Source organism: Callorhinus ursinus, unplaced genomic scaffold (genome assembly GCF_003265705.2).
Source record: "Callorhinus ursinus isolate GAN/ISIS: 27379988/994484 unplaced genomic scaffold, GSC_fseal_2.0 scaffold7, whole genome shotgun sequence".
In the NCBI taxonomy this organism is placed as follows: Eukaryota; Metazoa; Chordata; class Mammalia; order Carnivora; family Otariidae; genus Callorhinus; species Callorhinus ursinus.
The window spans coordinates 33,527,546-33,539,067 of record NW_027397069.1 but is presented as its reverse complement, the minus strand read 5'-3'; positions in this window follow the sequence as shown (position 1 = coordinate 33,539,067).

Below are 11,522 nucleotides of genomic sequence, written 5' to 3'. Positions count from 1 at the left end.
AAGGTTTGGTTTTATTTGAATATTGAAATTAATATAGTATTGGGGCAGCTGGGTTGCTCAGTCAGTTAAGCATCTTGAGGTCATGACCTCAAGATCCTGGGATCAAGTTCCACATCAGGCGCCACACAGCATGAAGTCTGCTTCTCCCTCTCCCTCTGCCCCTTCCCACGCATAATCTCTCTCTTTCTCTCACTCTTTCTCAAATAAGTAAATATCTTATAAGCAAATAAATAAATAAAATTGGTATAACATCAACAAAATAAAATTCATGTTTTGTTCTTTGGTGAAACAAAATTGCCTCCATTTAATGTCTAAAAATGTGCTAGTCTCTATCAGAGAGAAAATCAGAAAATACACATTAATATACTTTAAGGAAAAGTAGATTATGTACTGCTACAATGAGTGTTTCCATAATGCTGATTAGCTTGTATATAAATGTTGAACAAGGACAAAGTTAAAGTAATGCAAATATCATTTTGGTTCACATACTGTTTGTCCCCATTCATCAATATTTGACACCATCAAGTAGCAATGAAGAAATGAAGACCATACCACATACACAAAAGGCATCCATGCCATGTTTTCCTGGAAGCTCTGTTTGGCCTCCTTGGACTTCAGAATGTTTATTCTGAAGATCTGTCTCCTCTTTTGAGTATTTTGCCTTGGGTTCCACAGCTTAGCAGCCTACATTCTTCATGATAGCCTTTCAGCTTTTTAAATGTGTAAATTTTATGTTTACTGAATATTTTTGTATCCACTAGAAAGTTAACATGTTTTAACTATGCTAGTATTTCTTTTGGGATAATTATTGCTTTTTATTAATGTTATGGTTATATAATCACATAGTTTTTGAGTGAACTACTCCAAAATCATTTTAGACATTAGCTCTGATATTTTTAAACTGTAAATACACAGATCACAAAATTTTTCAGTAATTTTGGGTGCCTGGGTGGCTCAGTTGGTTAAGCGACTGCCTTCAGCTCAGGTCATGATCCTGGAGTCCCGGTATCGGGTCCCACATCAGGCTCCCTGCTCAGCGAGGAGACTGCTTCTCCCTCTAACCCTCCCCCTTCTCATGTACTCTCTCTCTCTCTCATTCTACTTTCTCAAAATAAATAAAATCTTTAAAAAAATTTTTTTCAGTAATTTTGTTGTACATTGAGTTGTAGCAAATGCCTGTATCAGGCTTTATAAGATATAGGAGGAGGAGTAATTGTGACTCCACTTTCAACATTATAGTGTTTATTTGTAACTTTTTTTAATGAAGCCATTATATATGCAGTGTAGATAATCCTACGGTACCCTCTTCATGGAGCTTATCACATAATAATTATGGAATAATTAAATTACATGCTTGTTTATAAAATGTTAACATAGGAATAAATTTAATTAGTCAAGAGCTTTTTAGGTTTTATTTATTCATTCATCCAACAAATATTTATTGAGTTCCATTTCAAATTATTACTTCATATGACTGCCTTTCTAAAGGGGCATACTCAGCTCATGTTTGTGGTTTATGAAGTCTGTTTCCTGTGCTGTGGCCATCAGAAGACCCAATCTCTCTCTTCTACACATAAACATATAATCTTGGGATCTAGTTCCAATCGCAGTACTTCAAATCCAAGTTCTAATAATATTTAAGACAAACAAATTTTGGCTGATTAGCTCTTACAAAATATTTTGACAAAACCAGAACTTGTATGAACAATTCTAATTTTGTCTTATCTTCAGGGTATTCCTGCATATAGAAGAATATGCTATTAAAAAAAAATCTTAGGGGAGGATTTAAGATGGCAGAGAAGTATGGGGACCCTGGGCTTTCCTTGTCCCTGAACACAGCTGTATTGAGGTCAGATGACTTGGAACATCCAGGAAATTGATCTGAGGACTGGAAAAAGGATCTTCATGGTTGGAAGGAAGCAGCACGGCAGGTGGGAGGTGCATGGAAGTGAATTGGGGGAGAGAAAAAACTGTGGTGCCATTAGGGGAGGGAGCCCTTTCTTCACGGAGAAAAAAGGGAGAGAAAGAGAAAGAGATAAGGGTTGAGAAAGTGCACTGTCAGGCTCGCACAAGAGGAAAAAAAAACACACCTCTGGACCATGGACTGGGGAGAAAGGGGTACTGAATGTCACAAGCTTTTTGCAAAGAGCACGTAGAGCTCAAACTCTGAGGTTGTGGAAGTATGCGATTATTGAAAGAGAGGAGCTGTGGTGAGTGCTCCTGGGGAGGAGGGTGTTGACACAGGAGCACACTAAGTGGCGTAGGGATCTCCTGGATAGCACTGGGAGAGAACGTTCCCCTTCCAGGAGTACATTTGGAAGACGGTATATTGCCTCTTCAAGGACAAAAGCATGTGCAGAGGGTGGATAACTTGATTGCTGCTTTTCGCTGTGCTACACCATAGAGTCCAGGCACCATGCAGGCGTGGGACTGTTTTTCTGGGACAAAGGACACCAGACACAGCTGGCGGGGAAGCTCCACTCTAGAGGAGGGAGAATTTCCCCATAGTGCTGGGTCCTTTAAAATTTGGAGTTTTGAATGCCAGCACACACTAAAGATAAAATGTAGGAGATCTGTAGTGCAAGGCATGCTGATGGCCCTTGCTCTTCTGTGAGGGTTTCCTGAACAGTGGGGCTGTGAGATCCCCTGTCTGAGGACAAGAATGGGGTGGCGCCATTTTCTCCCTCATCACCAACATGGTGGTACTGCAGAGAGCAAACAGAGGCCCCCAGTGGAGGCAGGAGCCCCTTACACCAAACCCTGCCTCCCTTTGCCTGGCAAGTGCCTATATACTAGGGCAGGTCTGACTTGGAGTCAGCACAGTAGCAGGCCTCTCCTCCAGAAAAACAGCATTGGCAGTACCCTGCATGCACCAAGCCTAGGGATCATAGAATGTTTAAAAGTATCACCTGCAGTTGACCATGGAAATAGGACCATGATTTGTTATTTTGTTTTTTTTTTTCCTTTTTTTGGAATCAGGCTTATAGTTTTTTGTTTGTTAGTGTTGTTGTTGTTGTTATTTTTTCATTTCTCTCTCTCTCTCTTGTTTTCTTTGATCAGGCTTCTTTTCTTTTTTCTTTTTCTTCTTTTTTTTTTTCTTTTTTCCTTTTTTTTCTTTGGAATCAGGCTTATAGTTTTTGATTGTATATTTGTTGGGAAAGGAATGAATTGGTGATTGATATAGAAGCTTAAACTATGGAAAATAATAAAGCTGAAAAGAAGAGGGAAAAAGAACTTAGATCATGAAGGTAGACTTAGGGAACTCAGTAATTCCATAAAGTGAAATAATATCCATATCATAGGAGTCCCAGAAGAAGAGTGGGAAAGAGGAGCAGAAGGTTTATTTGAACAAATTATAGCTGAGAACTTGCCTAATCTGGGGAAGGAAACCAGCATTCAAGTCCAAGAGGCACAGAGAACTCCCCTCAAAATCAAGAAAAATAGGTCAACACCATAACATATCATAGTGAAACTTGCAAAATATGAAGATAAAGAGAACAAAAGGTCCTTAACCTACAAGGCTAGGTTTTCCCTCTGAGCAGGAAAGAGAGACCAAAAGCAACAAAGACTAGAAAGGAACAGAGACAATTTATAGAAGTAGTGACTTTACAGGGACTACAATGACATTAAATTCATATCTATCAATAATTCCTCTGTAAATGACCTTATAAGCTCCAATCAAAAGGCATAAGGTATCAGACGGACTAAAAACAAAACAAAACAAGAAAAACAAACAAACAAAAAATAAGCCCTATCTATATGCTGCCTAAAAGAGACTCATTATAGACCCAAAGACACCACCAGATGGAAAGTGAGGGGAGGAGGAACCATTCATCATCCTAATGGACGTCAAAAAAAAGTTGTAATAGCCATACTTATATCAGACAAACTAGATTTTAAACCAAAAACTGTAACAAGAGATGAAGAAGGGCATTATATCATGATAAAGGGGTCTATCCAACAAGAAGACCTAACAACTGTAAATATTTATGCCCCCAACTTGGGAGTACCCAAATATATAAATCAATTAACAACAAACATAAAGAAACTCCCTGATAATAATACAATAATAGTAGGGAACTTAAACACCCCACTTCCAGAAACAGACAGAACATCTAAATGAAGATCAACAAGGAAACAAGGGCTTTGATTAACACACTACACCAGATGGACTTAATAGATATATTCAGAACATTTCATCCTAAACTAGCAGATCACACACTCTTTGAATACACATGGAACATTCTGCAGAATAGATCACATATGGGGTCACCAAATCAGGCCTCAACTGCTACAAAAAGATTGAGATCACATCATGCATATTTTCAGACCACAAAGCTATGAAACTTGAAGTCAAGTGCAATAAAAAATTTAGAAAGAACACAAATACATGGAGGTTAAAGAACACCCTACCAAAGAATGAATGGGTAAACCAGGAAATTAAAGGAGAAATAAAAAAAAATACATAGAAGCAAATGAAAACGAAAACACGATAGTCTAAAACCTTTGGGATACCTCACAGGCAGTCCCAAGAGGGAAATATATAGCAACACAGGACTTCATCAAGAAGCAAGAGGAGTTTCAAATACACAACATAACCTTACACCTAAAGGAGATGGAAAAGCACAGCAAATAAAGCCTAAATCCATCAGAAGGGAAATAATAAAGATATACAAATAATTATAAGAGAATATTATAAAAATTATATGCAAACAAATTAGGCAATCTGAAAGAAATGGATAAATTCCTAGAAACATATAAAGTACCAAAACTGAATCGAGAAGAAATAGAAAATCTGAACAGACCTATAACCAGCAAAGAAATTGAATCAGTAATCAAAAATCTCCCAACAAACAAGGTCCATGGCCAGATGGCTTCCAGGGGAACTCTACCAAACATTTAAAGAAGAACTAATACCTATTCTTCTCAAATTATTCCAAAACAATAGAAATGTAAGTAAAATTTCCAAACTCATTCTATGAGGACAGGATTACTTTGATTTCAAAACCAAAGACCCCATTACAAAGGAGAATTACAGACCAATATCCCAGATGAACATGGATGAAAAAATTCTCAGCAAGACACTAGCTATTTGAATCCAACAGTACGTTCAAAGAATTATTCGGTACAATCAAGTGGGATTTATTCCTGTGCTGCAGGGGTGGCTCAATATCTGCAAATCAATCAATGTGATACACCACATTAATAAAGGAAAGGATAAGAACCATGTGATCCTCTCAATAGTTGCAGAAAAAGCATTTGACAAAATATGGCATCCTTTATTGATAAAAACCCTCAAGAAAGTAGGGATAGAAGGAACGTACCATAAAATCTGTACATGAAAAACCCATAGTGAATATCAGTCTCAGTGGAGAAAAACTAAGAACTTTCCCTCTAAGGTCAGGAACATGACAGGAATGTCTACACTGACCCCTGTTGTTCAACATAGTACTGGAAGTCCTACCTCAACAATCAGACAAAAAAAAGAAATAAAAGTCCTCCAAATCAGCAAGAAAGAAGTCAAACTTTCACTATTCACAGACGACATGATACTGTATGTAGAAAATCCAAAAGACGCCACCAAAAAATTGGTCAGAACTGATAACACAAATTCAACAAAGCCACAGTATATAAAATCAACATACATAAGTCTACTGCATTTCCATATACCGGTAATGAAGCAGTAGAAAGAGAAATCACAGAATCGATCCCATTTACAATTGCACCAAAAACCCTAAGACACCTAGAAATAAATTTAAGCAAAGAGGTAAAAGATCTGTACTTCAAAACTTCAAAAACTCTAGAACACTTATGAAAGAAACTGAAGATACAAAGAAATGAAAAAAAATTCCATGCTCATGGGTTTGAAGAACAACTATTGTTAAAATGTCTATTAGGGAACAAACTGAGTGTTGTTGAAGGGAGGTGGGTAGGGGGATGGAGTAAAGGGGTGATGGGCATTAAGGAGGGCACTTCTGGAAATGAGTACTGGGTGTTATATGCAAGTTATGAATCACTAAATTCTATCCCTGAAACTAATAATACATTCTATGTTAACTAACTTGAAATAAAACCGTGAAAGGACAAAAAAATAAACAGATGGGACTACACTAAACTAAAAGCCTTCTGCACAGGAAAAAAAATAATAAAATAAATAAAATAAAAAGGTAACTCCTGGAATAGAAGTAATATTTGCAAACTACACATTGGATACATGGTTAATATCCAAAATATATTTAGAAACTCACACAACTCGATAGCAAAAATGCAAATAATCAAATTTAAAAATAAGAAAAGGCAATGAATAGACATTTTTCCACAAAAGATATTCAAGTAGCCAACAGTTACATGACAAGATGCTCAACATCAACAATAATTAGGGAATTACAAATCAAAACCACAATGAGATATTATCTCAACCTGTTAATATGACTATCATCAAAAAGACAAGAGATGGGGCGCCTGGGTGGCTCAGTCGGTTAAGGTGTCTGTAATCCCAGGGTCCTGCTTTGGGTTTCACACTGCTTCTCTCTCTCCCTCTGACCTCCCCTCACCTTGCTTGTCCACTCAATCTCTCTTTCTCTCTCTCTCAAATAAATAAATAAAATCTTAAAAAAAATAAAAAGACAAGAGATAACAAATGCCGGCAAGGATGTGGAGAAAAGAGAATTTGTGTACTGTTGGTGAGAATGTAGCACTACAGCCACTATGAAAAACATTATGGAGGTTCCTCAAAAAATTAAAGATAGAACTACTGTATGATCTAGCAATTCCATTTCAGGGCATATATCCAACTGTAATAAAATCCTGAATCAAAAAAAATCTTACAAAAGATCAGACTTGTTAATACTTCTTAAGCCTTTGGTAAGTTTTCCATGACTGGAAGAGAATATTCATACATCCTTCACATGCCAGGATTAATTAGATACAAATAGGAATAAAGCTTTACTAATAAAATTATTTTAATATGACAGCTGCTTCAACAAATTTTTCTGTATGTTTGGTATTTTTAAACCAACAAAATTATCCTAAAAGAGCATAGGGAAGCACTTGTTGGTAGACTAACCAAACTATTTTGTTTAACATTAACATTTTTTTCATAATTAACATGCATTAATTTTGTATATCAAATCTGTATTTTATAGGTATTGCTATCTTGTTGAATTGAATTGGGCTTCACAGGTCAATTATTTTTACTTTATTTCAACACAGATGTACACAAAAAAATGACTGTTCCTGTTATACTCAAATGGCTGAACTTCACATTTGAATCCTGTAGACTGTTATTTTAGTTGTGGGAAAACAGTTTTTAAATTGAGCTTTAAAAACTGTCTAACATAGTGCGCCTTGGTGGCTCAGATGGTTAAGCGTCTGCCTTCGGCTCAGGTCATGATCCCAGGGTCCTGGGATCGGGTCCCGCGTCAGGCTCCCTGCTCCTCGGGAGCCTGCTTCTCCCTCTGCCTCTCTCTCTCTCTCTCTCTCTCTCTCTGTCTCTCATGAATAAATAAATAAAATCTTTGAAAAAAAAACTGTCTAACATATTTTAAAATATTGCATTTTTTTAGAGCACCAGAGGAAAGGAAGTGGAACAAATTATCCAGTTACCTAAGATTTCAAGTTCATTTTAGGTTCAATCACTGAAGTCAATTGCATTTGGAACTTTTAGTTGTAATTCTTTCTACAAATTTTAGATCTCGGGTGATATCGAATACAGTATTATAGATCCAAAGCTTTTTGTTATGGAATACTTGCAGCATTAATGGGCTGACACTGTTTGGATAACCTCAATTATTCATAAGCCTTTTAAAATATTTTTTATTGTTTCAGTCTAATAAACTAACAGAATTCAATTTTCATGTTACTTGAATCTTTGAATTTCTTACCAGAATTCTGACATCCACTAGCCATTGTCTGAATTAGGTGACTGCTGTGGTAAAGGATAAGCTACAATAAATTATCTTGTTACAAATATAATATACACAACAGGTGGAATTTTTCTTTCTCTTATTTTCATGCTGACTGACATAAGCCTCTAGCTGTAGTTTCCCATTTTCTTAGTAAGGTTTTTGGCAGTTTCAGAAAGCTAGGTACTTTGCTAAAAGCTTCTTAAGATGCAAAAAAACAGAAACCAACAGGTCTCCTGATTTTAGTTTTCTTTTCTTTTTTTCATTTTGCCCTTGATAATCAAGTCAGTCATTTATTTTAATGTCTGTGTATGATAATTTTGCTTTTGCTTATGCTTCACTTACTTTACCTTTAGAAAATGTCAGTAATACAATGGTTTAGTGCTGAAAATGACTTTATATGACTTTAAATGACTTCATTTCATATGACACAATATAAAATGTTTTTAAAAATACTTAAGACATGTAGACTTAAATAAAGCCATATTAAACAGTATTTGAATGATAGAAACAACAGGAAAATTTAAGATGTAAATTATTTATCTCTTATTTTAGAACACAGAGAAATTTCTTAAAACCTCTGGAAGATTAATATATATATATATATATATATATATATATATATATATTTGGTTATATCACTATACACATAATTGTTCTTTATCTTTCAGTTAGTACCCTCAAAAAGGGGGCATGATTTCAACATTGTTTACATATTGAATATCTCTTCATATAGGTTTTCTTTCTAAGCAATGCTGTCAAGCAGAAACAAACATATGTGACCTATTTTAAAGTGATCAGGTGTCCACCATTTGTAGAAATACCAAATTATACAGTAAGTGCAAGTATCATTGCTCCTCTCCCGTCTCTCCCTCTTGTCTTTCTCTCTCTTCCAGTGATGCTGATGATACAATGATCCATGCCTGGAGGGAGTGTCTAACTGACTTAACTAAGAAACGTTAGATATAATCAAGCCACAGAAGACTTAAGACTGTCATTCCAGCTTTTCTGTGTAATTGATCCCTCTTTACACAATTCGGCCTCAGGAAGAAGCATGATATAAGCAGAGGCAAAAGAAATCTGTAAGGATTATCAACTGTGGGAATTAGATAGTTTTTTTTTTAATTTTCACCAAATATTAGGGGTGAGAAAGGAGTAAAAATAGATATTTTATTCTTAAATGTGTAATGACTGGTAAGGAAACAAAGATGGAAAAGTCATACTGAATAACACATCAGAAATTGAAAAAACTGAATATCAGCCTATTACTTTTTACATTTCTCTCTTGATGATTACTTCTCCTTTCCTGTTTGAACTTTAATTTTTGATATGTTATTCATACAATAATTTAACCAAGCTAATTTACACATCATTCCCTCTGAATTATTTTACTACAATTACTTTTATTTATATTGTTTTATTCTGTATAAAATGTTTCTACTAAAATTATATGTATTTTTAAGCATTCACATTTTAAAATAATTTAATTAGATATAAATGTTATACCCGTGTGTGTCTGTGTATAGCATTACGTCAGAAGAAAGCTCAGAAGCAGATGACTATACTAACAGAACTGAATCTTGTGACTGTTCTGGTCAGTTATTTTGACTAGAAAATGACACAGATTCACCTATTTTCCAACCTAATTATTCTAGGGTACAGCAGCTGAAAACATATTTCTGAATCTCAAACATTTTTAGTTCTTGACTGCATTAATTCTTGTGTTTACTTGAGTGCTAAGCACTGTGTCAGGTTTTAGGAACACATTAGTGAACAAATGATACAACCCCTGCCTTCAGGTTGCTTCAAATATAGTTGTACATTCCATTTCATCAGCTGCAAAGTCAAGCTTAGTTCTATGGCCTCTGACATAATTGAGTTCTATGCTTGTTCCCTTGGAAGAAATATCCAATTAACCCCTATAGAGAGACAGGAAGAGAAATTAACTTCACTCTTTTTCCACTTTCATCACCATCTGTTTGTTTTCTCTTCATTTCATATTCTTGCAGGATGTAATCACACACACACACACACACACACACACACACACACACACACACACACCCTATTCATGCTATTGCATATTACAAGTAATTTAACAGCTCCTCAAAATACTTCCTTTGTAAGAGACCTAATGATTTCTATCACCCATAGTTTATGTGATGACTATTAATAACATTTATTTTTATATGTATGTATACAGACATTATGATATTCCAATATCCACTAAGGCATACAAATTACTACTATAACTTACATAATACTTGTATAAAAACAAGTTTCTTTGTAATTCACATATTCTTCCTGTATTTTTTCAGTTACACTGGGCTTTTTAAACTCTTTGTAATTTCCAGTACACTTAATACTACATCTTCCAGATGCAGGGTACTCTGCACATTGTTATATTTTTCTCTTAAATCCATAGTTACACGTGAGAATCTGGAGTAGATTGTTTCTACAAATTACTAGCTATGTGCCTTTTTCAAAATTACTTAACCTCTATTATTTAATTTTTTCATCTGTATAGCAGGGTTAATGATAATATTTATCTTACAGAGTTAATGAATCAATCATGTAAAACAGTTATAAATTTTCCTGGTATATAGTAAGTACTAAGTAAGTGTGAGCAACTTGTTATTTTTAAGGCCTAACATGTGGCTGCATTATAGGAGGTGTTAGAAATGTTGAGAATAATAAAATGTGACCCTTCTCTTCACTGTAACTATTTACCTTCCAAGGTCCAGAGTAAACATGTACTTCCTGGTCTATAAAGTTGTTGCTAACATATCAGAAAAGCTAGCTGCCATTGTTCTTTCAACATCAGCATAGCACTTTTTTGTCTTATCTTTGTTGAAATAAGTATCACAACCCAGTATTTTAGACTCTGGGATGGAGACTCAGAAAATATGGTTGAAAATTCTGGTTTTGTTAAACTTCTAACTTGTCAAAACTTTAATTTCCTCACATGTTAAATGAAGATAACAGTAGTTTTCTCATAGAGTTTCTGAAATAAGTTAATAAAGGCATGACTGTAAAGGACCAAACATGTTGTGAACATATATAAATGCCAACCATGTCATTATAGTGATTGATCTTCTCATGTTTCATCATTTCAAGTCTCTGTTATCCAATGGACTATGGTCAAAAAGATGGCTTTGAGGAATTAAGTCTCTTAGGAAACTTGAGAGATTTTTTTTAATATTTTATTTTTATTATTTATTTGAGAGAGAGAATGAGAGATAGAGAGCACGAGAGGGAAGAGGGTCCGAGGGCGAAGCAGACTCCCTGCCGAGCAGGGAGCCCGATGCGGGACTCGATCCCGGGACTCCAGGATCATGACCTGAGCCGAAGGCAGTCGCTTAACCAACTGAGCCACCCAGGCACCCCTGGAAACTTGAGAAATGTTGCAGAGTTCATGACCTACCACAGTTTTACCCAGTTTTATTAGAGTGAGTTTTTCTGAAAGACCCCAGGTGATATGTAAATTATACACATTGAAATGCCAACTGTGTCTTGGCATCCTGTGGTATGTCATAAAACAAATCAAGTTGCAAATAGTGAACTATATAAGTGTTTTTAGCTGGTTGGGAAATATGGGAAAACCTACTTCCTAAACAC